Below are 19,772 nucleotides of genomic sequence, written 5' to 3' on the forward strand. Positions count from 1 at the left end.
TGTGTGTGTGTGTGTCAGAGAGAGAGAGAGAGAGAGAGAACGAACACTGTCCCATTGCTGATGATGATGTAAGATTGAGCTGCCAGATCAAATTCTTTGGCTGTCAACCAAAGAATGGGGTGTGTAGATGCCATTTCATACTTCACCCCAACAGAGATGGCTGATGACCACTGGACCCAGGGAGGCAGCTAAGGGTGCCCCTTAGCTGGAGGTGGTCAGTTTGTTCTGGTTTTCTCCTTGTCCTCCCCACTTGCAAATATTTATTTATTTATTTTCATATAATTTCCATACCGCTTGATTGTAAAAGAAACCCCCACAAAAAACCCTCAAACGGATTAAAAGAATAAAATGATCCAAAAACAGTTAAAACCAGCTATTTAAATCATTCAAATAATGAAAACCAGCAATAAGCAAAACACAGATTAAAACACGGGAATGTTCTACATATCTGGACAGGCTAGCCTAAACAAACACCTTTTTAGTAGTCGCCAGAAAGACTACAGTGAAGATCAATTTCTTTACAAATGCAGAACGAGTATTATGTGGCACTTAAAATGCAGCCGTACAATTGCTTAGCATCTATCTGAACTCAACCCTGTGAGGTAGGCTAGGCTGAGAGGCCCCTTTCTCCAGCTCCCTTCCTCCCACCATCAGACAAAGTTGAAGGGTGAGACCAGGTGCCCATAACAATATTTGTGATTGGCTGTGCTGTTCACAGCTGTGATTGGCCAGCAGAGGAGATGGGCAGAAAAGACTCTGGGCAGTCTCTGAATGATTGGAAAGTTATGAATGGGGTAGGCGGATGGAATACAAGACAGCCTTGGATTTTGAAGTGAACCACCTTGCCCTAGCGGTCAGTCCCCTCTGCGCCTCAGGCAGCAAAATGTCTTTTCTCCCATTTCCCCCTCCCTTGCCTTTTATTGCCATGTCTTAGCATCAGGCTGTGCTTGAGGCAGGCAGGCACTCTGCACATTCTCAGTGGCACCCTGTTTATCCTTTCTTTAAAGCAGGACTATTCCTCCACCAAGGGTGGCATTTGCTGTGGCGCTTACTTACTTGGAGGGATGGAAAGGCATTCTCTGTGTACACAAAGACCTTTTAAAAATCACTTCATGTATAATATATTAAAGCAGATGGGTGGCTCTTAGCTGAGGAAAGAATGTGCTGCCCCAACTCAATTTTTCCCTTCCTTTAAATTGTGGCTACTTTAAGTGCCATGCTCACTCAGTGTGGCGAGAATGCACTCTGCACATGCTCAAGTTCACAGAATCCACTTTTTATATTTAAAAACTCCCTGAATATCACGTCTGAAGGTTTCATTCAACATGCTCGAATCAACTCTGTTACTTAAAAGTAACCCCCTGTGTATCCGAGCTGTATCTGGTTATACTTAAACAAGGAAAGGAAAGCCCTCTGTTCATGCTTAAGCCCCAGTTGTCTGCCTGTGTGTATGTTTCAGAAAGCCCAACTTCATGTATGATAGCTGGATAGCTCAGTTGGTGGAGCATGAGACTCAGGGCCGCAGGTTCGAAGTCCACGTTAGGCAAAAGATTCCTGCATTGCAGGGGGTTGGACTAGATGCCCCTTGGGGTCCCTTCCAATTCTGTGATTCCAAATCAGACCTGGTCATTCATTGGGGTGGGGACACGCCCCCTGTACGTGCTTGACAACGTGGAAAAAATAACCACGTCTTCACACGGAGCAGAGCTGTCCCTGCCTAGTTAGGTACGCGCTCTGCACATGCTCAGGGGCGTCTTTTTTGCTCTTTGTTTTGAAGACAACCCCTGCCTACCGCGGGTGTGTGACGGGGGGGCGGTGAGCGAGAGCCGGCTCGTCACATGACCTCTCCTTCTCCGCCTGCCGGGCCCTTTAAACCCTTCTCCGCCGAGCCAGTGGGAGGAGACCGGGGCCGGCTCGGAGGCACCGGCGGGGGCCCCTCTTCCTCGCAGCGGGAGCTGCTGCGCGCCGGTAGCGGCTCGCCTGCCCGCCCCAGCGCTTCCCTTCCGTCCCTGCACCCTGGTACCGACGCCGCCGGGCGAGGACCGAGCCCGGGCGGACCCGACGCCCCTTCCATGCCTCTCCAAGCCCGGTAAGCGCTGCGCCCTCGCCGCCTCCCCCTTCGCCCTCTCCTCCTCCTCCGAGGAAAAGAAGCAGCAAAATCCGCCGCCTCCTGCTGCTGCTTTTCCGCGGTCCTTTCCTCCTGCTCTTAATCCCAAGATTTTGCTCTTTGCACGAGCGGGAAGGTTTGCTGGGGGTGGCTCGAAGGAGGGCCGCGATTTCAAGGAATGGTGCTTTCCACCGATCGTCTCGTTTTGCAGTTTTTAAAAATTATTTTAATTGTGGCTTTCCCATTAAGCATCGCTTGTTTTGCGTGTGTGTGCTTTTATAGGCTGTGCGGGGACGCTCCTCCACCCTCCGGATCAGTTTGGTTTGTAACGTTGTGGGGGTTTTAAAAACGCAAGCGCGAATGGGTGGTCTGCTGGGGAAGCAAAGCAGCCCCCTGCGGGGTTTGCTTCCTGCTGGGTGTGTTGCGAGCGCTGCCACCTTAAAATGACAGGAGGTGCACATCTGGATTGTGCAGCTGTGTGGGGGCTCCCCCCCCCGCCGCCGCCGCCACTTACACACGCATGCACATACACACACGCCACCACCTTCTGGGGTGCAAATTGGTCCTGAAGAATTTGGCCCTTCTGTGTGTTTTGCACGTGCGTGCGTGACAGCTATGGGGGGGGGGAGATCCACACAAACCCCTCTTGTAAATTTGCACTGCCTCTTGGAGAATCGTTAGGTGTTGCCTCTCTCTGTGTGTGTTTTTGTGTGCATGTGCATGCATAGGCGAAATATTTAGGGAGAAATATGTTTCCTCCTCCTCCCTCCTTTTCGCTATGCCTGTTTTGTTTGCAATTTATCGGTGCTTTTCTCTGTCGGGTGGTGATCGTGTGTGTGTGAGAGAGAGAGATTCCCTCCCACTCCCTCCTTTCTCTTGCATATTACAATGCCGTACACACACACACACACACACACACACACACGGCCAGATCGACGTGGTTTTTGTTTTTTTGCATCCTGAGTGGTGTTGCGTGAAGCGAGGACGGCGATCTCTTGGGAATAATCCATATTCTATGAACCTGCCAATCCTTCCTTCCTTCCCTTAATGAGATCTGGGAGACGCAGCACGACGGCTGCCCCCTCCACCCCGACTTGCAATTATTTTGCAAGGAGACCCGTGAAGGGAGGAGGCCTTTCTGCAGGGGAGGGGGCCGGTGGGTTGCCTGCGTGCTTTCCTCTCTTTCCACCTACACCTGCGTGGGCAGACATCAGGTGCGATTAACCAGATAACCACAGGTTCGGCTGCAGAAATCCGTATCTGGGACTTCCCAGTCTCCCCACTGAATGACCACATGTAGTGTGATAATTGGGTCAGAGTGGCTGTAGGGTCCTCTCCTGCCTTCTTCCTCATCAGTGGGTCCTGGGCTGTTGTTTTTCCCCTGCAAATGACTCAGGGGAGCAAGGAGATTATTCTCTGTGAGGTGGATGTATGCTCCAGATGTGGGGCAGGCAGGCTCCTTGAGCAACCCCCTGACCCTTCCCTTTGCCCCCTGCACCTCTTTGCTTCCCAGTCTACAGCTCCGTGCATGAATACTTGCCATTATGGTGGGCTGGATGTGCAGAAGGTGCAATGGCAAGGCGTGTGTGTGTGTGTGTGTGTGTGTCTCCGTCTCCGTGTGCTCTGCATGCAAAACATTTCATCTGTGTCAAAGGTGGAGGACGCTTCTGTCTTCGCTGCCAAGGCGGAAACCCCACCGAAGAATTTAGGGCTAATGGCTAATGGCAACCCTTCACCTGGGGGGGGGGGGAGCTTTGTTTGGGAAGGATGGGAATGTTGTGAGGAGACTGAATTTGCCCCTTGATCATTTCTATCACTGCATCTCTTATTCTCTGGCTTTCGTTTGTCGGTCACACTAGTTGGAAGCGGGCTTCTATATGGAGTGAGCTTTTGGTTTCTGGCCCTAACCAAATGGGGTTGGGCCCTTGTCGGGGTTTTTTGGGTTGTGTGTGTGGTACATGCTCTTGAATACATCCTTCAAGTGTGAGGAGGCAGTGAATTGAGGAAGGGCTTGCCCTTGTCTAATAATAATAATAATAATAATAATAATAATAATAATAATAAATTTTTATTTATACCCCACCCTCCCCGGCCAGAGCCAGGCTCAGGGCGGCTAACACCAGTAAAATTACAGTAAAAACATAATAGAGGGAAAAAACCAATTTAAAATACAGGTTAAAATGCAATTTAAAATGCAGCCTCATTTTAAAAGTGGCCCATAGATCAAAACCATAAGGGGAGGGAAACATAAGGGTCAGACTGAGTCTAGACCAAAGGCCAGGCGGAACAACTCTGTCTTGCAGGCCCTGCGGAAAGATAGCAAGTCCCGCAGCGCCCTAGTCTATTGTGACAGAGCATCCCACCAAGTCGGGGCCAGTACTGAAAAGGCCCTGGCCCTAGTTGAGACCAATCTAACCACCATGCGACTTGGGACCTCCGAAATGTTGTCGTTTGTGGACCTTAAGGTCCTCCGCGGGGCATACCAGGATAGGCGGTCCCGTAGGTACGTGGATCCTAGTCCATTAAGGGTAGTGGTTGCCTAGTGAAAAGGAATCCTAGAACTGTAGAATTGGACAGAGGGACCCCCATGGGTCATCTAGTCCAACCCCCTGCAATGCAGAAAGCATCCATGGCAGGTGGCCACATATAATGGGACAAAACCAAGTGCTGCTTCCTGGTGGGGGGCTCCTACCATTGGCAGGACATTAGCAACAAGAAAACTAGCGTTCAATAATGATGTTGACTGGCTGCGGGTTGTGTAGGGATGCTTAATTCTCCTTGTGTCTCCCCCACTCCACACACAAACCACCACCAGTTGAGAATGTATTGCTCCTGTCAAAAGGAGCTTGTACATGTGTTGGTTGATCTCAGAAATGAATTCCTGAGTGGCAGCCCAGCCATTCTAGCAGATAAGCCCTTTCCTAGCTTCTTGTAATAATTTAGAAGATGGGACCAAGATTTGGGAAGGTTGGGTAGGCAGCTGAAGGATTTGCTCACCTCCCAAGCGCATTACAATTTATATGGATGCATTTGTGATTCCTTTTTCCAAGGAGCTTAGGGGTGGGGGGGTGCATGTATTTCCCTCAATCCCCCCCCCCGACCTCCAATCTAACAACAACCCTGTGAGGTTGGCAGGAATAGCGACTGGCTCAAAGTTACCTGAGTTGGTCTTTGTGGCTCTGTGGGGATTTGAACCTGGTTGCCATGGGCCTAATCCAGCACTCTAAGCCAGGCTTCTCCAAGCTAGTGCCTGCCAGGTATTGTGGACATGGGCTCTCACCAGCGCAAGATCATTTTTGTGAACGCAGCAGGCCACATTCTCAGCGTACATTTAAAAGCACTACAAAACCACTTTAAATAGCCATGGCTTTCCCCATTGGGCCATGGCACTCACAGTAGTAAGCTAGTCAGTCATTTTCTGAACCTAACTTGCCTCGGAGGGGGTTCGTGGCACGGATAAAATGCAGGCAGGCCATGCTTGAGCTCTGAGGAAAGGCATGATAAAAAATAATCAAAATAACATTAAAAACTGAAAAAATGCATGTTATCAACAGTTCAGACTATACCTCAGCAGTTGCAGTGTGTTTGCAGGTTTAGTGTTTGTGGATTCTAGATGCATCTTGTCTCTAGCACATGGGTTGGATTAATGCCTGGGAGAGACCAGGGTTCAAACCCCCACTCAGCCATGGAGCTTCCTGGGTGACCTTGGGCCAGGGTCGTTGTGAGGATAAAGGGAATTATAGAATCTTAACAATTGTAGAGTTGGAAGGGACCCCTTAGGGCCATCTAGTCCAATCCCCTGCAATACAGGGAGAACCATGTGTGCTACCATGTGCTCCTTTAGAGAAGAGGTGGGATATAAATGTGACATATAAGTAAATATGTGTGTACTTCCTGCTCTGAGACTTAAGTGTCCCAGGATGCCTTGGGAGGGGAGGCTAAATCCCAAAGAAGGATGGAAGTTTTAAGAAGGTATTTCCCAATCCAGGCAAATTCTGGGACAAGGGTTGCCAGGAATATTGCCCAGAGAGTAGAGACCACCGGCTTAAATGTAGCTGCTGTTTCTGGTAGGTAATGTTACTTGTTATCAGGGCAACAGTTCCACATAGCTGAAATCAATTCATTAAAATGTTCAGTTCTGTTACCGTTGGCTTTAATATAGAGCTGCCATACATCCGGATTTTCCAAGACATTACTGGGATTTCAAAGGTGGAATTGATGTCTGGGATGCTCAACAGTTTTGGGATGTCCTGGTTTTTATTTTTTGAAATTCGGCAACGCTACTTTAATAGTGATTAAGGGTGGCAGTCAGCTGTATACTTGGAGCACATCAGTTGGAATGAATGAACAGGACTAAGCTAGGCCTTTTAATTTCAATGGATCTACTCTGAGTAAAACTTACCACCCAGAGCTCTCTTTTTTTCCTCATCACAATACATGTGTTAATTAGATCACCAAATGCCAGGATGCCTGTGCTTATCGCTAACAACTGTTTTGCGAATGTTAATTATAACTGTTAACTCCGGCTGCTATTAAAATATAGCCTATATAACTCGGGGTAATGCTGCATGCATCTCAAAAAGTGGACCACCATCAGTGAAACCTTGTTCCAGGGATGCGGCTCCTTCATGGCCTCCAGATGTTGTTGGGACTCCAAGTCCCATCAGCCTCAGCCAATACGGCTGTCAGGAATGATGGGATTTGGAGTTCAACTATTGCTTGAGCAGCACAGGGGTCCCCCCCACCTCTCCTTTTGTCATGATACCTTTGATGCGTCTTTTAAGCTTTGTGGAAAGGACCAGGAAGCTGCCTCAGGCTTGAGTCAGACCGTTAGTCCATCTAACTCAGTACTGTCTGCACTGACTGGCAGCAGCTCTCCAGGATTTCACGGGGGAGTCCTCTCCAGGCCTACTTGGAAATGTCAGAGATTGGACCTGGAAATCTGTGTGCAAGGCAGATGATGCTGTTACTGAGCTGTGAAAATGAAGAATGGAACAAGTCTTTCCAGAGGCTGGGACCTGAACCAATGTATTCAAGTTACAAGGGGACTCCGACTAAACATCAGGAAGAACTTTTCTGGCAGTAAGAGCAGTGAGACAGTGGAACAGACTCCCACAAGATGTGGTGGACTCTCCTTCCTTGGAGGTTTTTAAGCAGAGGTGGGGTGGCCACCTGTCTTGGACGCTTTAGCTGAGATTCCTGCATTGCAGGGGGTTGGACTAGATGACCCTGGGGTCCCTTCTTTCAAACATGGCCGAGACGGCGCCCCCACTGGAAATGGGTACAATTGATGGTAGATCAAATCCCTTTCAGCCTGGCAGTGGGGGGTTGTTGGGGCGGGGTGGGCTCACCAGGTGAGCCTAGCAGGAACCTGTTTCAGCTGCTGCCAAGCCCAGTATGGGTCAAAGCCATGTCTGCTGGAGACACCTTCTGCCTAGTTGTGATGATTAAATAAGGAGGGAGTGAACCATGTGCACCACCTGGACCTCCTAGGATAAAATGGCGGTATATACATTGTTGTTGCTGTTAAATTAAAATATAACACATAAAAAGTGACTTTAAAACCGTGAAGAAAGAAAACAAAGAATAGTATACCACTTCCTAGATATACAGTCATACCTCGAGTTACAGACACTTAATGTTGCGCGATTTCGGTGTGCGCACCGCACCAAACCCATAAGTACTGGAACGGGTTACTTCTGGGTTTCAACGCTTGCGCATGTGCAGAAGCGCTAAATTGTAGTTTGCACATGTGCAGAAATGCTGCAATGGTGGTATAGACATGCAACCAAGAAATGAAACAAATGAGCAAGCTGCTCATGTCCCATCCATTTCAGTAGGTCTACTCTGAGTGTAGGACTTAAAACTGGACACAACCTGGAGTGTCCAGTCACACCCAGCGGGGGAGTGTTTGAGATTATATTGGAAGGATTGGATGGTGAAGCTGTACCGCGATACCCGTGGCAGAGAGGACCACTTTGCATGGGAAGGCATTTCTGTGCAGGCTGCCGGGGATTGCGGGAATTCCTGCAAGGTGTCTTGTTTAGTTTGCACCGTTGAAAGTAATTAGCAGCAAGTGTAGCAATACTGCAGCTCACATGCTGCATGTAATTGAATTTCCCAGCTCGGATTTGTGTTAGATGGCAGTGCTGTTAATATGGTATAGATTTGCATTTCCCATAATTCCTCAGCCAATTTAGGACACTTGGCTGTTGTTCCAAAACAGGGATGGGGAACCTCTGGCTCCAAGGGCCAAATGGGGGTGGGATCTTCTGAGCGCTCCATGCCAATAGTGGGTGGGGTCAGGGACAAAAATGGGTGGAGCAATGGACATAGATAAAACTTAGGCTAGTTTGTGCGCGCGCGCGCGCACACACACACACACACCCGCTCTTATCCTCCATTCAGGCAAGCAGGTGCCTTTGTCAAAATTCAAGGACACATCCCAGAAAGTACCGTATTTTTCGCTCTATAAGATGCACCAGACCACAAGACGCACCTAGTTTTTGGAGGAGGAAAACAAGGGGGGGATTCTGAATCCCAGAAGCCAGAACACCAAGAAGGATTGCTGCGCAGTGAAAGCAGCAATCCCTCTTGCTGTTCTGGCTTCTGGGATATCTGCGCAGCCTGCATTCGCTCCATAGGACGCACACACATTTCCCCTTACTTTTTAGGAGGGAAAAAGTGAGTCTTATAGAGCAAAAAAATTGGTAGATCCCACAAGCTTGAAGTCTGCCTGCCCCTGATTTAGGCCGCCTGGCTTGTCTAGGTAATTTGCACACACTCGTGCAAACATCGGGTGATGCTGGCTCTATGCACAAGATGCAAATTTCTGTTCTGTTTCCTTGCTTTTATCAGAAGAAGGAAACGGAATGGATTGCCGAGCCAAGGGCTACGCTTGCTTACTCTGTCGCTGGACGAATTCCTAATAGGGCAGCGGATAAAGAATCCAAGAAGGTTTTATTGCCTCCTCGGACAAATGTTTCCTAAGCCTTGAGTGACAGACGGAGCCTTCAGCCAGTCTGGGCAGGAAGTCAAAGCTTGCATTTAAGGGAAGGCGGCGTTGACTGTTCAGCAGGGAGGGGTGAAACACCACTATTTAGTTGGCATTAAGAAAGAAAAGAAACAAAACCAAACCAGGAGCTTCCTGACTGGCTCAAACAGGAGTCGACAGAGACAGCCAGTCTGATGTGCTATTTATATTATATTCTATAGATCCCCATTATGCTTCTTAAAGAAAAAGAAAAAGTTTGTTCCCATCTCAGGGAGGTGGGGAAGGAATGCTGCTCACCCAGAGACAAAACATTGCTAGTATTTCATCCTCCTCAAGCTGCGTCTCTGAAGTGTCCATGCTTGGAAATAAAAGTCATTGGCAGGCTGTCATCCAAATAAACTTGTACTGATGGCTAGGGGAAGCAGAAGCTTATGGGAAGAGGCTGCTTTTGAAATTTGCCACTTCGGTTGGTGGAAACTCAGATCTAGAAGCTAGGCGCCCAAATGGCTCCTTAAACCAAGATTACAGCCACCAAAACAGAATGCCTAGTTGCCATTTGGGGACCAGGCAGCTAGAAAGCCGTATTTTTCAATAAGACGTTTTGGTTCCTGAAACTCATTCTGATTGTGCGATACAGATAGAATTCTACAGGGTGTGTTGCTAGTGTGTGAAAACAGTCAAAATCCAAGGATCTTTCAGGCACGCACCCCCAGATGGTGGTGACGTCAGGCGCCATCCTGGGACCCAGGCATCTTCACTTGGTTGCAGGTGGCTCATAGCCAGGTGCAAAACGCGCCTGTCATATTCCTAACACTTGCACAGTGGATAGCGGGACCAAGGCCTGGATCTCTGTGAAGGGTCAAGCAGGTTGTTAAGAAAATGGCTCACCTGCAAGTCATCAAATACCCCTGGCCTAACACCTCCCCACCTGTTGAACTGTCTCAGTTGCCTTCCAGTCAGTGAAGAACCATCCCCTTCTGGAAAGATGCTTGGGGATAAGTCTGAGGGCAAGATGGCTCCGAAAACTCCTCCAAGGACATGGAGGCAACAAGACCAGCACAAACAAAATCTTGCATGCCAAGCCTCTAAAGGACACCAGCTATGCAAATAGCTATGCCTGCCCTGCTTTTCAAAAGGAGAGAGCAGCTTACACCTGGTGACATATTACAGATCTCTGCTGTGCCTTATGAATTTGAAGCCCCGTAAACCCATGCTGGAACGTTGCACTGACTTCTTATATAAAACCTTAAAAACTTCCCACCATGCTGAGATTCTGATTTTGCCAAGAGACAGCCAGGACTCCTGGAATCTTCTGCATGCAAAGCATATGCATTTCGACTTGAGCTTCTCAGAGAGCCATGTTGTAGGAAACCAAGGTTCAAAAGCAATTCCCCACTCTGCCATGAAGCCCATCTTGGGCCACCCACTGCCACTTGGCCTGACCTACCTCACAGGGTTGTTGTGGGGATAAACGAGGGGTTGAATAATGTCAGCTGCCTTGAGCTCCTTGCAGAAAAAGGTGAGATACAAATGCAACAAATAAATTGCAGCCTACAGTGGTTGTGATATAAGAATTGTCTTATACTAAGTCTATCTAAGGGGACGCGGGTAAAACCTCAGCGCCTAGGACTTGCCAATCGCATGGTTGGCGGTTCGAATCCCCGCGGCGGGGTGCGCTCCCGTCGTTCGGTCCCAGCGCCTGCCAACCTAGCAGTTCGAAAGCACCCCTGGGTGCAAGTAGATAAATAGGGACCGCTTACCAGCGGGAAGGTAAACGGCGTTCCATGTGCTGCGCTGGCTCACCAGATGCAGCTTGTCACGCTGGCCACGTGACCCGGAAGTGTCTGCGGACAGCGCTGGCTCCCGGCCTATAGAGTGAGATGAGCACACAACCCTAGAGTCTGTCAAGACTGGCCCGTATGGGCAGGGGTACCTTTACCTTTACCTAAGTCTATCTAGTGCAGTACTGTCTGCCCTGACAGGCTCCCATGGTCTCAGGTGACAAAAACTGAACCTGGGGCCTTCTATGTGCTAAACCAGTATTGGAGGCGATATGCCTTTGAATCCCAGTTACTGTGGGAATCACGAGTGGGCATGGCAATTGTCCTCCTGTCCTGTTTTATGCTTTCTAGAGATATCTGGTTGTTGGCTGTGAGAACAGCTGGCCTGAAAGAAAAAAGAGGCAGAAGAAGAAGAGGGCAGCAGGCAGGTGGAAAAGGGGCAGTCATACAGTCAGAATGTTGTTGTTGTTGTTTAGTCGTTCAGTCGTGTCCGACTCTTCGTGACCCCATGGGCCAGAGCACGCCAGGCACTTCTGTCTTCCACTGCCTCCTGCACTTTGGTCAGGCTCATGTTTGTAGCTTCGAGAACACTGTCCAGCCATCTCGTCCTCTGTCGTCCCCTTCTCCTTGTGCCCTCCATCTTTCCCAACATCAGGGTCTTTTCCAGGGAGTCTTCTCTTCTCATGAGGTGGCCAAAGTATTGGAGCCTCAGCTTCAGGATCTGTCCTTCCAGTGAGCACTCAGGGTGGTTTCCTTAAGAATGGAGAGGTTTGATCTTCTTGCAGTCCATGGGACTCTCAAGAGTCTCCTCCAGCACCATAATTCAGAATGTGGCCCCCAACAAATTGCCCCTGAAGGAATGTGTGGCCCTGGAAAGGGGAAGAAACATTGCCTACTCCTATTTTTAAGGGATACAGCCTGGCGTCTCTGTTGCTGGTCTGGGAGGAAGTGAGGTTTCTTGCCACACCAGTGTGGTGGTGTTATTAGAGGTGAAAAGGCACCGCTCTCCAAGTTCTGCTCCCTCCACCATCAATGAGGCAGAGCTGGAGCGAGTGGAAACTCTCTCAGTGCTGCAATATCCTGTCATGAATCCTGTTCAGGAGGTGATTGGAGAGGGGTAACATTTATAATAAATTCGGAAAATGTCACCCAAAATGATCAAGGGGACAGAGCGACTCCCCCTTTTAAAAAAATTGTTCATTTGTTAGTCACTTTATCTTGCCTACGGCAACCCAAAAGTAACATGCAGTCTTTCCCCTACGAGGAAAGTTTGCAACATTTGGGACTTCTTGGTTTAGAGAAAAGGTGAGCAAGCGGCGACATGATCGAAGTTTGTAAAATTACACATTGCATGGAGAAATGTTTGTCTCCCCATAACGCTAGAACTCGTGGATGTCCAATGAAGCTGAAAGCTGGAAGATTCAGGGCAGAGAAAAGCAAGGGCTTTGTCACTCAGTGGATAGTTAAACTATGGAACTCCCTCCCACAGGAGGCAGTGATGATGGCCATCAGCTTGGATGACTTTAAAAGAGGACTGTAGCAATGCACAGAGAACAAGGCTATTGAAGGCTATTAGGCATGATGGCCTGGGACGTGGGTGGCGCTGTGGGTTAAACCACAGAGCCTAGGGCTTGCCGATCAGAAGGTCGGCGGTTTGAATCCCCGCGATGGGGTGAGCTCCTGTTGCTTGGTCCCTGCTCCTGCCAACCTAGCAGTTCGAAAGGACATCAAAGTGCAAGTAGATAAATAGGTACCACTCCGGCGGGAAGGTAAACGGCGTTTCCGTGTACTGCTCTGGTTCGCCAGAAGCAGCTTAGTCATGCTGGCCACATGACCTGGAAGCTGTACGCCGGTCCCCTCGGCCAATAAAGCGAGATGAGCGCCGCAACCCCAGAGTCTGCCACGACTGGACCTAGTGGTCAGGGGTCCCTTTACCTTTAGGCATGATGGCTGTGCTCTGGCTCCACGGTCGGAGACAGCAATGCTTCTGAATATTAGTTGCTGGAAGCCATGGGAGGGGGGAGGGCTCTTGTGCTTAAATCCTGCTTGCCCACAGGCATGTGGTTGGTCTCTGTGAGAACAGGGTGCTGGGCTAGATGGACCATTGGCCTGAACCACCTGGCTCTTCTTAGGATCTTAAATTGGACAATTTTTAATCTTCAGATGTAGTAATCTTTTGGTTGATCTCCCTAAGTTCAATGTGGCATAGACCCACTGAAATGAATGAACCCATGTTAATCATCTCCATTAACTTCAGTGGGTCTTCTTTGAGTAGGACAAGCATTGGAAACAACCCCCAGTGTATGATATTATTTATTTTATGTGTTGTAAACGATTGTCGTTTTTTCTTGTTTCCTGCTGGGCAATGTTTACATGCAAGTTGGGCTAGAAAATATGTTAAATAAGGAAATTTATTCCTGACCTGGATTCTCTCATTCCTCAGGCTTGTTTGTGTGCACCAGCAGTGTTAGGAAAAAGTAGGCAGGCCTGATTTGTTTAGTTATTTAACTGTATTTACATCCCACGGTTTTCTCCATGCAGCTCAGGAGAGCATACATTGATTTGTTCCTCCCCAATTGCATCCTCACAACAACCCTGTGAGGTAGGCTGGGCTAAGAGAGATAACACAGGAGGAGGAACCATGCAAGATCTGGCAGACAGTCCACCAAACCAGCATCCAGTGGCTAGCTGGCTTTCTCTGGGAAGCCCACAAGCAGGGTATAAAGCTGCCATACTTGTTTCCATTGATGCTTCCAGCATCAGGTATTCATTGCTAGACTATTCCTAAGCACAGAGGTTCCATTATGGCTAGTAGGCCATCGATAGCATTTTCCTCCCATTTGGAAGCACAGCTTGTAACTACTAGAAGCCGTTCATTCAGTTTAGTGGGCCCAAGCCTGTGGAACTCCCTCCCACCTGAGATTAGACAAGCAACCTCCTTTCTGAACTTTGGTTGCATGACTGAAACTTGCTCCAAAATAAGCATTTTGAGCTGATTATTAGCTTATTATGAAAATAAAAGTTTAAAAAATATATTTATGTTTATTCATTTAATCAAGAACATATAATTTCTTGACATATACAAAAGTAAAGGGGAGGGGAAACCATGCAACTGTATGAAAATTAAACACCCCCTACCTGCATACAAATTTGGGTCATTTCATTCACAATTCCTGGGGGGAGTGATGATGTTGGAGGTAGTAGCAATTTTTTAAAGAGGGGAATTCTGTGAGCTGTAGTGTGTTAAGTGTGCTGAGTGTTGTTAGGCACCCTATTCTCCCTCAGAGCTACAATTCCCAGAGTTCCCTGTGCAGAACGATGTGTTTTTAAACCAGTCCCAAGAATTGCAGTTCTATGAGGGGAATGGGGGTCTGCCAACAACTCTCAGCAACATGAGCAAACTTCAGTTCCCAGAATTCCTTGGGGGAAGCCATGTCTAAGCAGACATGGTGTCATAGTTCTTCAAATGCATGGTGTCAATGTAAAGGTGACTGGGGTTGTGGCGCTCATCTCGCTTTCAGGCCAAGGGAGCTGGTGTTTTTCCACAGACAGTTCTCTGGGTCATGTGGCCAGCATGACTAAACCGCTTCTGGTGCGACGGGACACCGTGGCGGAAACCAGAGCACATGAAAACACCGTTTACCCTCCCACCGCAGCGGTACGTATTTATCTACTTGCACTGGTGTGCTTTCGAACTCCTAGGTTGGCAGAAGCTGGGGCAGAGCAACAGGAGCTCACCCCATCATGGGGATTCAAACTGCGGACCTTCTGATCGGCAAGCCCAAGAGGCTCAGTGGTTTAGGCCACAGTGCCACCCCGGTCCCCAGGTGTCAATGTAGCCCAGGGTGGCTGCCTCTGTCTTAATCCAAAGGCAATTTCCAGGGTGAGGGAAGCCGAGTTAGGTCATATTCACACCATACAGTTAAAACATTCTTATACTGCTTTAACATGAGAACTATAGTTTATTAAGGGTTGTGAAAGTTGTTAGGAGACACCCCCCCCACACACACAGAGCTACAATTTCTAGCAGTATTTTTCTTAGGAGTGAGTCTGTGGGGGTGCCTCTATCCACACCTTGAACAAAACTGGCGACGATCAAATTGCCCTGGGAGGGAGCCGGCTCACAACCCAATTGCTGGCCACCTTTTTCTCTATCTCTTCAGGGAATCATGGCCATTTAGCCATTGGGGTCTTCTTCCTCTTTTTCTCCCACCACTCTGCCTCCATTCTTGCTAATGAAAATGTCAGTCGATGGCTGGGATTATTATATACTGTTGTTGCATTAGCCCAGTAAGTGGTTGACATGAACGGCGCATTTCTTCCCCTCCCCCAACTGGCTGGACAATCCATAATTCGCTGAGCTAAAAAACACATCAACTGCACCACATCTCTGGTTGCTAATAACACTTCAGTTGTGTGTTTTCCAATTTCCTCCCGAAGGGGGAATGTTTGCTGCTCTGATACTTTGCAACAAAGTTGGGAAACCTCATGTCAAGGGGGCAAATGTGGACCTCCAGTTCTCTCCAAATGGCCCTCGGAACTCTTCCTAGACAGCACCCATCACTGGAGCCTGCTTTGAACTTTGGGTGATTTTACTTGCCTGGAAAGTGTCCTCCAGCTCTGAGAGGTGTGTTTGTGTAGAAAGCGGCCTACTGTACAAAGGTAAAATTTGCATAAGTTGCTCCACCCCTAGCACGTGGCCCTCAGAAGGTCACCCAACTGGGTGAGCGGCCCTCTAGCTGAGAAAGGTTTCCTCAGCCCCGCTGTAGAGAGACGGCTCTTTGTGAGTTGAAATTTTCTGAAAAACAAAATGACAGTTTCTGTGCCTTGTTGTACAGGTGGGTGGAGGTGGTGGTGGTTTCAAAAAATCCCCCAACTTTAGGAAGTTGTTCCATGAAAGGGAGGCTTGCACAGCAAAGTTATTATCAATCAGAGCTTGGGACACCCAGCCCTGGGGTGGGGGTGGGGGGGTGCTTGCCTGGCCAGCTTGGTACGAAACAGAGAGATGACTGTTTGCTTGACTGAAGACAGATTGCAGATGGCAGTGTGAAAAGGCAGCCTTGCAAGTTTCAGCCAAAGGCCTCAAGAGCTATAGCAACGGGGTCATTTTGCCCGGGGCCTTGCTTCAGCAGAAGGGGCTTCTCAGAAAGACCCTTTTGGCTTACTTTCTCTTCATTTCTCTCTGTTTGCCCTCCCCTCTTTGCACGTCTAAAATCTTGCTTTTATTCTTCATGCCATCCTTATTTGGCTTGGCAAATGGGGGGATGGAGAATGGTAACAAGAGGATCCCCGATTTGATCTGGGGTTGCCAGACTTTTAAGCTGACCTGAAGACTCCAGATATGCTTGGCCCCCTTCTGGTGGCAGGGAAAGGGGTTGAATCTCCAGGTGAGCCTGAGTTACCTCTAAAGATTTTATATATATATATATGAATATGCATGGAACTTGCAAGCTTTAGCCTGGCAGAAGCCGGCTGCAAATTATTGCATAGTCTTTCTGGGCGGTCTGCCCTCCTCTGCTCCCTCCTCCCCTCTCCCAATTAACCTCCGTCTCCTGGGCTCAGTAGTGGGAGGGAGCGCAGAAGAACAACCACAAGGGCCCTCCCCCGTGACATCACCAGGGGTCACCCCAAAGTCTCAAGTTTGGGCCCTCAAATCTCAGGATGTGAGATGCTCCTGACCTGGCAACCCTCGCTGCATCCCTTGCAAGAGGGATCATCCCTGACCTTTGGCTGTGCTGACTTCTATGGCTGATGGAAGTTGGGGTTCAACGTCTGTGGGGAGGACACAGGCTTCCCTCCCCTGGCCCTATGATGGAAACTTAAACAGCCCTTCTTTAAACGCATAGATAGTCCCTGTGTCATGATTTGCAGAAACTCACAGGAGGGAGGGGCTTTAAATTACAACCCATGATTATCTCTCCTTCTGGTTCATTAACCATCTCAGTGTAAAGCTTGCATCTTATTTCATTGAGGAAAGAGGTGCTTTCAACAACAACACCCCCTTGCCATTAAATGGTGCAATCCTAATTGCCGTTGTCTGGATTTAAAAGCCCTCTGGGGCATCAACAGCCCCCTTTTTTCTGCAGGCGGTCACAGCTTCTCTTTCACTCCCCCCAAACCCTTCTTTCCCAAAAGGGCTGCCTCCCCCCTTGATGCTTTCATGTCAGAGGCTGATGAAAGAAAGCGCATTTTCACTAATGATCAAGATCTGCTTCTCCAAGTGTCTCTTTCAAGTTTGATTCCAGTGAGGGCCTTTGAACAGTTGTTGGCCTCATAAGGATGAAAGGGATGTATGTGTGATGCCATAGCGGGAGTTTTTCTCCTCTCTGTCTACATGCCAAGGGTGGGTTATCATCCTCCCTTATCTGTGGATGTTTCCAGGCTGCCAGCATTTTGTGAGATGCAGCTCAGCCACATTCTGGAAATGTAGGTTTGTGAGGTTAAAGTGGATTAAAAGCACGATGTTTGCCCCCACGCAATGAACCCATTCCCCCCCCCTTTTTTTTTCTTTCAAAATGACTTTTCCCAATGGGGAAATGTACTGAAAAACGTGGAATAAACTAACGGTGAATTGGAAGAAACACCCCACAAACAAGCTAGGACGGATGCTTGTTGCCATCTGACCTCCCCACAAGCAAATTGGAACAAATGCTCAATAAAGGATATGTGCAGGCTATCCTTCGTTATAATAATTTTAAGGACTCAAATATAGAATAAATATTCATAAATGCACACCTATCTAAATATATGAAACATGTGTCTGAAATAGTACGGGAGAACAATCCTGAAGTCATTTTGACTCTCCCAATGACCTCAAATTTTCCTCTGCAGTAAGGGAGGCAAATGGGGAAAGCCTTCATATTACCTTTTTGCTTACAAATCCTGTCTTAAGGGCTTATTTGTGCATGAATAGGGTGAACCTGTGACCTGGATTCAGGAACTAAAGTATTATTAACCATCACAAAAGAAAGACCAGATTACCCAGGGAATGCAATCAGTAACCATTATCAGATATCTTGGCAAACAGGATTTCTGCTATAGACCGCCTCCTTCTGTGATGTATGCATGATGTTTTGGGGTGGTGGTCTTGAGTACAGGGTGGGCAATTTCAAAAGACTGTACAGGTATAAGGGCTTGTGCACCATTGTTCAGGGTTCTCCTCCTTCCTGCGTGTGGTGAGTGGGGACCCTGTTGCAACAGTTCCTTGAGTAAAGACCAGGCTTACTAGCCACTTTGCTTCTCAATATACAGTGGTACCTCAGGTTACAGACACTTTAGGTTACAGACGCTTCAGGTTACAGACTCCGCTAACCCAGAAATAGTACCTCGGGTTAAGAACTTTGCTTCAGGATGAGAACAGAAATTGTGCGGCGGCAACGTGGCGGCAGCGGGAGGCCCCATTAGCTAAAGTGGTGCTTCAGGTTAAGAACAGACCTCCGGAACGAATTAAGTTCTTAACCCGAAGTACTCTGGCTGGCCTCTGTTATTTTCTCCTATTGATAGCGAACCCACTTATACAGTCTCCGGAATACCCCATAAGGGAAAAGGAGCAGTTTTCCTTATAACACTATGTGCAAGCAAATCGGGGTGAATGCTCAGTAAACCGGTTGTCTGAAGGAACCCTGTGTTCCTTCCCCTAGGTTGTTGGTTGTATCTTGGCTTCTCATCTCTGTTTTCTGAAGGCTTCTCCTATAATGATTGTCATTTGAGCACTCTTTCTGGGTGCACTCTGACTTGGGGGAATATTGCAATAGTTTGCTAATTATAGTGCTGCCGCTTCTAATGCACTTTTCATACTGCAGTACCTGTTGAATTATGGAACCCTGGCTTGTTGACTGATGCCTATCCATATATCATGCTAACATTTGACTACATCAGTAGGCGTGGTATGACACCACAATGAACATCACTGTAAAATGTCAGTACTTCTCCCCCGCCTTACGCACATGTGTGTTTCCCCGCTCCCCCTAAAAACAGCAGGAAAGAACTGTATGCAGGTCTGCCACTCCAGATTTCATCACTTTAATCGCATGACTTTCCAAATTAAGTGGGCTGCAAACAGATCCCCCCCCCCCCCGGAATCAAATAACATGGAAATGACCAGTGCTGTTTTCCTAGGAAAAGAGGTGCTGGAACTCACTATGAACACCTCCCTTGTTCTCTTATAATGGGAATGGCGCCCACCTGAGAGGTGCGGGGGGGGGGAGCCCAGGAAATGAGCACTAAACTGGTGCCATATTACATTAGTTTTCTCAAAGGGCTTTTAGGTCATGGGAAATCTCAAATATAATGTAAAAATCAACAGTTGGGGAAATGGAGTAAACTGCTATGTGAATGCAACCTCTCTCCTTCTGTAGATTGGATAGATGAGGGGGGGGGGTGTTTTTCTAGCTCTCTGAATGAGTCACTGGTGGAATTTGTGGCATTGGTAGAGAGCAAGCAGTCCCCTAAGGCCTGGTTTTGGGGTATAAAATCCTATGCAGTTTAGGATCAGGATACCTGAAAGATCATCTCACCACCACAACCAGTCGATCACTGCACTCAGCAGGTGAGGGCCCCCTGTGTATAGCAATTTTTCAGGAAGCTTGTTCCACATAATGTAGGAATTGGGCCTATTGTTCTGCACCACTTCCCCTTGGGAATCCCCTCCCCTTGAATATAAGACAGGCACTGTCCTTTGTTGTATTTTGGGTGCCAACTCAAGATGTTCCTGTTTCAACAAGCCTTTTATGTAGAGATCTTTCCCAGTCTGCATCTGTACTGGGATTATTTTAAAAATGTCTTTATTGTCTTATTGCCTGTTCTTTGCCACTCTGGGCTCCATTGGGGGGGGGGCAGGGTATACATCATAATAAAGTGGTCATAATAAAGCCTAAGGCTTTATTTTTTT

General features: G+C 48.1%; 1 protein-coding gene across 2 annotated transcripts in view; it reads left to right on the forward strand.

Moving 5' to 3' along the window:
• Nucleotides 1-19,772, forward strand: part of SH2B2 (SH2B adaptor protein 2) — a 50,049-nt gene that overhangs the window by 2,665 nt on the left and 27,612 nt on the right. The window contains exon 1 of one of the 2 annotated variants that reach the window (XM_081843520.1): nt 1,879-2,089. The exons of the other annotated variant lie outside the window; for it this stretch is intronic. The gene's annotated coding sequence lies outside the window, so the exon portion shown is untranslated. Of the gene's footprint in view, nt 1-1,878; nt 2,090-19,772 lie in introns of those variants that run through there. 2 annotated transcript variants of the gene reach the window in all.

Source organism: Podarcis erhardii (assembly GCF_964252035.2).
Source record: "Podarcis erhardii genome assembly, chromosome: 16".
Lineage (NCBI taxonomy): Eukaryota > Metazoa > Chordata > Lepidosauria > Squamata > Lacertidae > Podarcis > Podarcis erhardii.